The 10,000-nt window shown below is 47.1% G+C and overlaps 1 protein-coding gene across 1 annotated transcript in view; it reads right to left on the bottom strand.

Moving 5' to 3' along the window:
* Positions 1–10,000, bottom strand: part of LOC310779527 (diacylglycerol kinase delta-like) — a gene marked incomplete at its 5' end in the record, with an annotated part of 67,174 nt that overhangs the window by 34,980 nt on the left and 22,194 nt on the right. The window lies entirely within an intron of this gene.

Raw genomic sequence — 10,000 nt, 5'->3', positions numbered from 1 at the left:
TTTAAGACAGCGAACCGCGTGACGCGGTTCGCCGTCTTAAAGGGATACACACTAGAGAGCTGCGCGGGCCTGAAATCTCGGCCCGAGCCCTCCCCGGCCCGTGACATGCAGGCCCGTGCCCGACCCGGCCCGGATGAGTCATGAAATTAATTGGCCCGAGCCCGTTGCGAGGCCCGACATCAATATCACGATATGACGACACATCTCTCTCTCCCTCTCTGTGCATGCTGCCGCGCTGCTGAACTCGTTTTGGTCCAAAACGTTGCTAGACTGTGTTGCCTAAAGACAAACACTGCAGCTTTCTCTGTCTCTCTCTCCCCCTCTCACACACGCTACCGTGGCCTGTCAAAATCCAGACATATTGTCGAGAAAGAGAACGTTAGATCGTTTAATTGCCAACAGCAACAATGCCCACAAACTGAAACATTATGTCACTCAAGCATATCGAAATTAAAACAGCAGACTTACCGTTTATAGCTGCATTGAATAACGTCACATTAGTGTCCTCACAATGTATGGTAGATGGGTTCGTTTTGAACAGGTTGAAATGAGCTTTCCCTACTGCAGTGGGGACTGTTTAACTCTCCCCTCGCAAACTTTGTTTTATGTCCATCGATCTTATTTCTCTCTCTCACGACACGGACACGGACACACGCGGCTTGTTTTGTTGTTGTTTTTTTACGCTGACAGTGACAGCATGCTGACTGAACGGTGGATTGTGGACTGGCAGACTAACGTCACGGTGAGGGTGTGTGTGACTCTGTGTGTGTGTGGCTGTGCAGTGTGCGCTCCTCCTCTTTGTCTGACTGCTCTGCTGTGTAAAATCAAGCGAGTAATACAACGTTATTTTATTTAATTATTGAAAAACGGCCCGACCCCGGCCCGGCCCGGACCTATTAATAAAATAAAAATAAAAAACGAGCCCGGCCCGGGCCCGTTTAGGCAGGCCCGAGGGGCCCGCGAGGGTACCCTCGGGTTTGCAGCTCTCTAATACACACACGAATGAGGGATATACACGCAAATGCTGCATCAGGTATCAATGGGTTAAAGAAAGTGATAGCGATACCAATAGAGTAGTTCATTTGATACATTTGTTACCGCTTTATAGCGCTCAACTTCACCGCCACAGTCTGTATGGGTTGTAGCTGCAGTGGCACTGGGCCAATCAATCACATGTCGCAATCAATGCGAAAAAAACGTTTGCCGTGATTGGGTGCAAGCAAAACCATATCAATCATTGTTTTTTCTAGATGTGAACAAAAAGGATCGAATGCAGGTATGGTTTGACTGGAGACGTTTCAATACTATTAAGGTACTGGGTTATTAAGGTACTGGGTTATTAAGTTACTGGGTTATCGGTCGATACCTTAAGGTATTGAGTAGGTTCGGGTGATTACGGTGAGTGAACGTTTTCAGATTGAGGTTAAGGTTAAGGTTAAGGTAGGTTACAGTAGGTCAGGATAAGGTTAAGGTAGGTTACAGTAGGTCAGGATAAGGTTAAGGTAGGTTACAGTAGGTCAGGTTAAGGTTAAGGTAGGTTACAGTAGGTCAGGTTAAGGTTAAGGTAGGTTACAGTAGGTCAGGATAAGGTAGGTTACAGTAGGTCAGGTTAAGGTTAAGGTAGGTTACAGTAGGTCAGGTTAAGGTTAAGGTAGGTTACAGTAGGTCAGGATAAGGTAGGTTACAGTAGGTCAGGATAAGGTTAAGGTAGGTTACAGTAGGTCAGGATAAGGTAGGTTAGGCTGTAGATTTGCTAGATTGTTTGGTTACTACTGTATAGTTAGTTCAGGTTATGTTTAGGGTCGGTTAGACTGTCTGTGTTTTCTTGTTCTGTTCTCTCTCTCTCTCTCTCTCCTCTCTCTGCTCTCCCTTCCATCCCCTCTCTTCGCTTCTATACACTATATTCTTTTTTATATGCGTTATATATAAGTTGTTCAATTCTGTTCATTGACTGTGCTTAGCTAGATTTAACTAGCCACATTCTCTGTAAAGTCCTCTGAGACATGCTTGTGAATTAGGGCTATACAAATAAACTTGACTTGACTTGTTGGGTGACTCATCGTCTGCCTCCCACTGCCTCCACACACTGTGACTCAGCAGGGAGCAGACTTTCCAAAACCTGCTCCCTCCAAACACTCCAGCAGGTATCACACACTACCTCCTGTAAACTCCAGCAGGTATCACACACTACCTCCTGTAAACTCCAGCAGGTATCACACACTACCTCCTGTAAACTCCAGCAGGTATCACACACTACCTCCTGTAAACTCCAGCAGGTATCACACACTACCTCCTGTAAACTCCAGCAGGTATCACACACTACCTCCTGTAAACTGCAGCAGGTATCACACACTACCTCCTGTAAACTGCAGCAGGTATCAGTCACACACTACCTCCTGTAAACTCCAGCAGGTATCACACACTACCTCCTGTAAACTGCAGCAGGTATCAGTCACACACTACCTCCTGTAAACTCCAGCAGGTATCACACACTACCTCCTGTAAACTCCAGCAGGTATCACACACTACCTCCTGTAAACTCCAGCAGGTATCACACACTACCTCCTGTAAACTGCAGCAGGTATCAGTCACACACTACCTCCTGTAAACTCCAGCAGGTATCACACACTACCTCCTGTAAACTGCAGCAGGTATCAGTCACACACTACCTCCTGTAAACTCCAGCAGGTATCACACACTACCTCCTGTAAACTCCAGCAGGTATCACACACTACCTCCTGTAAACTCCAGCAGGTATCAGTCACACACTACCTCCTGTAAACTCCAGCAGGTATCAGTCACACACTACCTCCTGTAAACTCCAGCAGGTATCACACACTACCTCCTGTAAACTCCAGCAGGTATCACACACTACCTCCTGTAAACTCCAGTAGGTAACACACACTACCTCCTGTAAACTCCAGCAGGTATCACACACTACCTCCTGTAAACTCCAGCAGGTATCACACACTACCTCCTGTAAACTCCAGCAGGTATCACACACTACCTCCTGTAAACTCCAGCAGGTAACACACACTACCTCCTGTAAACTCCAGCAGGTATCAGTCACACACTACCTCCTGTAAACTCCAGCAGGTATCAGTCACACACTACCTCCTGTAAACTGCAGCAGGTATCAGTCACACACTACCTCCTGTAAACTCCAGCAGGTATCACACACTACCTCCTGTAAACTCCAGCAGGTATCACACACTACCTCCTGTAAACTCCAGTAGGTAACACACACTACCTCCTGTAAACTCCAGCAGGTATCACACACTACCTCCTGTAAACTCCAGCAGGTATCACACACTACCTCCTGTAAACTCCAGCAGGTATCACACACTACCTCCTGTAAACTCCAGCAGGTATCAGTCACACACTACCTCCTGTAAACTGCAGCAGGTATCACACACTACCTCCTGTAAACTACAGCAGGTAACACACACTACCTCCTGTAAACTCCAGCAGGTATCACACACTACCTCCTGTAAACTCCAGCAGGTAACACACACTACCTCCTGTAAACTCCAGCAGGTAACACACACTACCTCCTGTAAACTCCAGCAGGTATCACACACTACCTCCTGTAAACTCCAGCAGGTATCACACACTACCTCCTGTAAACTCCAGCAGGTATCACACACTACCTCCTGTAAACTCCAGCAGGTATCACACACTACCTCCTGTAAACTCCAGCAGGTATCACACACTACCTCCTGTAAACTCCAGCAGGTATCACACACTACCTCCTGTAAACTCCAGCAGGTATCAGTCACACACTACCTCCTGTAAACTGCAGCAGGTATCACACACTACCTCCTGTAAACTCCAACAGGTATCACACACTACCTCCTGTAAACTCCAGCAGGGATCACACACTACCTCCTGTAAACTCCAGCAGGTATCAGTCACACACTACCTCCTGTAAACTGCAGCAGGTATCAGTCACACACTACCTCCTGTAAACTCCAGCAGGTATCAGTCACACACTACCTCCTGTAAACTCCAGCAGGTATCACACACTACCTCCTGTAAACTCCAGCAGGTATCACACACTACCTCCTGTAAACTCCAGCAGGTATCAGTCACACACTACCTCCTGTAAACTCCAGCAGGTATCACACACTACCTCCTGTAAACTCCAGCAGGTATCAGTCACACACTGCCTCCTGTAAACTGCAGCAGGTATCAGTCACACACTGCCTCCTGTAAACTCAATACTGAATAATCGTTCCACCTGCCTGGTTAAATAGAAGAACAAGATCAAATAAAAATGTATAGAGCAGTGTTTCCCAAACTATGGGTTGGGACCCAATTGGGTTATAGTGGTTATGGTTAGGCAACTAGAGAAATGGTTTGGAAAATTTGAATTGTTCTTTTAATAAAACCTATTAGCCACGCACATTTCACAATGTAGTGGATGACATCACACTGGAGTGGATGACATCACACTGGAGTGGATGATGTCACACTCTGACTGACATCCCATATCTGGTCGCAGCTGTTGCGAATTTGCGCTTGTTACCATAGAATTTCACTGTCCGGGACGATTTTGCCGATTCTGGTGTCAAATGTTTTTAACTATGTTTTTACTATTCAAATGCTTTCTACATCTCCTTCTGCCATTTAATCTGCATTTATTTTTTTAAGTAATGTGAAAAAAGGCTCTTTTCTTATTCAAATAGATTCTCTCTTATGAAATTAACACCAGCGATTGTCCGACCAATGAGAATTTGGTCGGACTGACCAACAATTGACCGACCGGCCAGAAGAGGTCAGCCCTAGAATGAGCAGATGCATGTCTTTTGTCACACTTTGTCCGCTGTTCCATTATGATCACATGTAGCCTCCTGTGAGCGTGCTTCTTAACCCACATCATGTGGACTGTTCCATTATGATGACATGTAGCCTCCTGTGAGCGTGCTTCTTAACCCACATCATGTGGACTGTTCCATTATGATGACATGTAGCCTCCTGTGGGCGTGCTTCTTAACCCACATCATGTGGACTGTTCCATTATGATCACATGTAGCCTCCTGTGGGCGTGCTTCTTAACCCACATCATGTGGACTGTTCCATTATGATCACATGTAGCCTCCTGTGGGCGTGCTTCTTAACCCACATCATGTGGACTGTTCCATTATGATCACATGTAGCCTCCTGTGGGCGTGCTTCTGTTCCATTATGATCACATGTAGCCTCCTGTGGGCGTGCTTCTTAACCCACATCATGTGGACTGTTCCATTATGATCACATGTAGCCTCCTGTGGGCGTGCTTCTTAACCCACATCATGTGGACTGTTCCATTATGATTACATGTAGCCTCCTGTGGGCGTGCTTCTTAACCCACATCATGTGGACTGTTCCATTATGATTACATGTAGCCTCCTGTGGGCGTGCTTCTTAACCCACATCATGTGGACTGTTCCATTATGATTACATGTAGCCTCCTGTGAGCGTGCTTCTTAACCCACATCATGTGGACTGTTCCATTATGATGACATGTAGCCTCCTGTGGGCGTGCTTCTTAACCCACATCATGTGGACTGTTCCATTATGATCACATGTAGCCTCCTGTGGGCGTGCTTCTTAACCCACATCATGTGGACTGTTCCATTATGATGACATGTAGCCTCCTGTGAGCGTGCTTCTTAACCCACATCATGTGGACTGTTCCATTATGATTACATGTAGCCTCCTGTGGGCGTGCTTCTTAACCCACATCATGTGGACTGTTCCATTATGATCACATGTAGCCTCCTGTGGGCGTGCTTCTTAACCCACATCATGTGGACTGTTCCATTATGATGACATGTAGCCTCCTGTGAGCGTGCTTCTTAACCCACATCATGTGGACTGTTCCATTATGATGACATGTAGCCTCCTGTGGGCGTGCTTCTTAACCCACATCATGTGGACTGTTCCATTATGATCACATGTAGCCTCCTGTGGGCGTGCTTCTTAACCCACATCATGTGGACTGTTCCATTATGATCACATGTAGCCTCCTGTGGGCGTGCTTCTTAACCCACATCATGTGGACTGTTCCATTATGATCACATGTAGCCTCCTGTGGGCGTGCTTCTTAACCCACATCATGTGGACTGTTCCATTATGATTACATGTAGCCTCCTGTGGGCGTGCTTCTTAACCCACATCATGTGGACTGTTACATTATGATGACATGTAGCCTCCTGTGGGCGTGCTTCTTAACCCACATCATGTGGACTGTTCCATTATGATCACATGTAGCCTCCTGTGGGCGTGCTTCTTAACCCACATCATGTGGACTGTTCCATTATGATCACATGTAGCCTCCTGTGGGCGTGCTTCTTAACCCACATCATGTGGACTGTTCCATTATGATGACATGTAGCCTCCTGTGGGCGTGCTTCTTAACCCACATCATGTGGACTGTTCCATTATGATGACATGTAGCCTCCTGTGGGCGTGCTTCTTAACCCACATCATGTGGACTGTTCCATTATGATCACATGTAGCCTCCTGTGGGCGTGCTTCTTAACCCACATCATGTGGACTGTTCCATTATGATCACATGTAGCCTCCTGTGGGCGTGCTTCTTAACCCACATCATGTGGACTGTTCCATTATGATGACATGTAGCCTCCTGTGGGCGTGCTTCTTAACCCACATCATGTGGACTGTTCCATTATGATCACATGTAGCCTCCTGTGGGCGTGCTTCTTAACCCACATCATGTGGACTGTTCCATTATGATCACATGTAGCCTCCTGTGGGCGTGCTTCTTAACCCACATCATGTGGACTGTTCCATTATGATGACATGTAGCCTCCTGTGAGCGTGCTTCTTAACCCACATCATGTGGACTGTTCCATTATGATGACATGTAGCCTCCTGTGAGCGTGCTTCTTAACCCACATCATGTGGACTGTTCCATTATGATCACATGTAGCCTCCTGTGGGCGTGCTTCTTAACCCACATCATGTGGACTGTTCCATTATGATGACATGTAGCCTCCTGTGGGCGTGCTTCTTAACCCACATCATGTGGACTGTTCCATTATGATGACATGTAGCCTCCTGTGGGCGTGCTTCTTAACCCACATCATGTGGACTGTTCCATTATGATCACATGTAGCCTCCTGTGGGCGTGCTTCTTAACCCACATCATGTGGACTGTTCCATTATGATCACATGTAGCCTCCTGTGGGCGTGCTTCTTAACCCACATCATGTGGACTGTTCCATTATGATCACATGTAGCCTCCTGTGGGCGTGCTTCTTAACCCACATCATGTGGACTGTTCCATTATGATGACATGTAGCCTCCTGTGAGCGTGCTTCTTAACCCACATCATGTGGACTGTTCCATTATGATCTCATGTAGCCTCCTGTGGGCGTGCTTCTTAACCCACATCATGTGGACTGTTCCATTATGATCACATGTAGCCTCCTGTGGGCGTGCTTCTTAACCCACATCATGTGGACTGTTCCATTATGATGACATGTAGCCTCCTGTGGGCGTGCTTCTTAACCCACATCATGTGGACTGTTCCATTATGATGACATGTAGCCTCCTGTGGGCGTGCTTCTTAACCCACATCATGTGGACTGTTCCATTATGATGACATGTAGCCTCCTGTGAGCGTGCTTCTTAACCCACATCATGTGGACTGTTCCATTATGATGACATGTAGCCTCCTGTGGGCGTGCTTCTTAACCCACATCATGTGGACTGTTACATTATGATGACATGTAGCCTCCTGTGGGCGTGCTTCTTAACCCACATCATGTGGACTGTTCCATTATGATGACATGTAGCCTCCTGTGGGCGTGCTTCTTAACCCACATCATGTGGACTGTTCCATTATGATGACATGTAGCCTCCTGTGAGCGTGCTTCTTAACCCACATCATGTGGACTGTTCCATTATGATGACATGTAGCCTCCTGTGAGCGTGCTTCTTAACCCACATCATGTGGACTGTTACATTATGATGACATGTAGCCTCCTGTGGGCGTGCTTCTTAACCCACATCATGTGGACTGTTCCATTATGATCACATGTAGCCTCCTGTGGGCGTGCTTCTTAACCCACATCATGTGGACTGTTCCATTATGATGACATGTAGCCTCCTGTGGGCGTGCTTCTTAACCCACATCATGTGGACTGTTCCATTATGATCACCTGTAGGCTCCTGTGGGCGTGCTTCTTAACCCACATCATGTGGACTGTTCCATTATGATCACATGTAGCCTCCTGTGGGCGTGCTTCTGTTCCATTATGATCACATGTAGCCTCCTGTGGGCGTGCTTCTTAACCCACATCATGTGGACTGTTCCATTATGATGACATGTAGCCTCCTGTGGGCGTGCTTCTTAACCCACATCATGTGGACTGTTCCATTATGATTACATGTAGCCTCCTGTGGGCGTGCTTCTTAACCCACATCATGTGGACTGTTCCATTATGATGACATGTAGCCTCCTGTGGGCGTGCTTCTTAACCCACATCATGTGGACTGTTCCATTATGATTACATGTAGCCTCCTGTGGGCGTGCTTCTTAACCCACATCATGTGGACTGTTCCATTATGATTACATGTAGCCTCCTGTGGGCGTGCTTCTTAACCCACATCATGTGGACTGTTCCATTATGATGACATGTAGCCTCCTGTGAGCGTGCTTCTTAACCCACATCATGTGGACTGTTCCATTATGATCACATGTAGCCTCCTGTGGGCGTGCTTCTTAACCCACATCATGTGGACTGTTCCATTATGATCACATGTAGCCTCCTGTGGGCGTGCTTCTTAACCCACATCATGTGGACTGTTCCATTATGATGACATGTAGCCTCCTGTGGGCGTGCTTCTGTTCCATTATGATCACATGTAGCCTCCTGTGGGCGTGCTTCTTAACCCACATCATGTGGACTGTTCCATTATGATTACATGTAGCCTCCTGTGGGCGTGCTTCTTAACCCACATCATGTGGACTGTTCCATTATGATCACATGTAGCCTCCTGTGGGCGTGCTTCTTAACCCACATCATGTGGACTGTTCCATTATGATCACATGTAGCCTCCTGTGGGCGTGCTTCTTAACCCACATCATGTGGACTGTTCCATTATGATTACATGTAGCCTCCTGTGGGCGTGCTTCTTAACCCACATCATGTGGACTGTTCCATTATGATCACATGTAGCCTCCTGTGGGCGTGCTTCTTAACCCACATCACGTGGACTGTTACATTATGATCACATGTAGCCTCCTGTGGGCGTGCTTCTTAACCCACATCATGTGGACTGTTCCATTATGATCACATGTAGCCTCCTGTGGGCGTGCTTCTTAACCCACATCATGTGGACTGTTCCATTATGATCACATGTAGCCTCCTGTGGGCGTGCTTCTTAACCCACATCATGTGGACTGTTCCATTATGATGACATGTAGCCTCCTGTGGGCGTGCTTCTTAACCCACATCATGTGGACTGTTCCATTATGATCACATGTAGCCTCCTGTGGGCGTGCTTCTTAACCCACATCATGTGGACTGTTCCATTATGATGACATGTAGCCTCCTGTGGGCGTGCTTCTTAACCCACATCATGTGGACTGTTCCATTATGATGACATGTAGCCTCCTGTGGGCGTGCTTCTTAACCCACATCATGTGGACTGTTCCATTATGATCTCATGTAGCCTCCTGTGGGCGTGCTTCTTAACCCACATCATGTGGACTGTTCCATTATGATGACATGTAGCCTCCTGTGGGCGTGCTTCTTAACCCACATCATGTGGACTGTTCCATTATGATCACATGTAGCCTCCTGTGGGCGTGCTTCTTAACCCACATCATGTGGACTGTTCCATTATGATCACATGTAGCCTCCTGTGGGCGTGCTTCTTAACCCACATCATGTGGACTGTTCCATTATGATTACATGTAGCCTCCTGTGGGCGTGCTTCTTAACCCACATCATGTGGACTGTTCCATTATGATTACATGTAGCCT

The sequence above is a fragment of the Poromitra crassiceps genome, assembly GCF_964638095.1.
Source record: "Poromitra crassiceps genome assembly, chromosome: 7".
Taxonomy (NCBI): Eukaryota; Metazoa; Chordata; class Actinopteri; order Beryciformes; family Melamphaidae; genus Poromitra; species Poromitra crassiceps.
The sequence above is the reverse complement of the archived record's forward strand: the minus strand, read 5'-3'. Positions and strand labels throughout refer to the sequence as shown.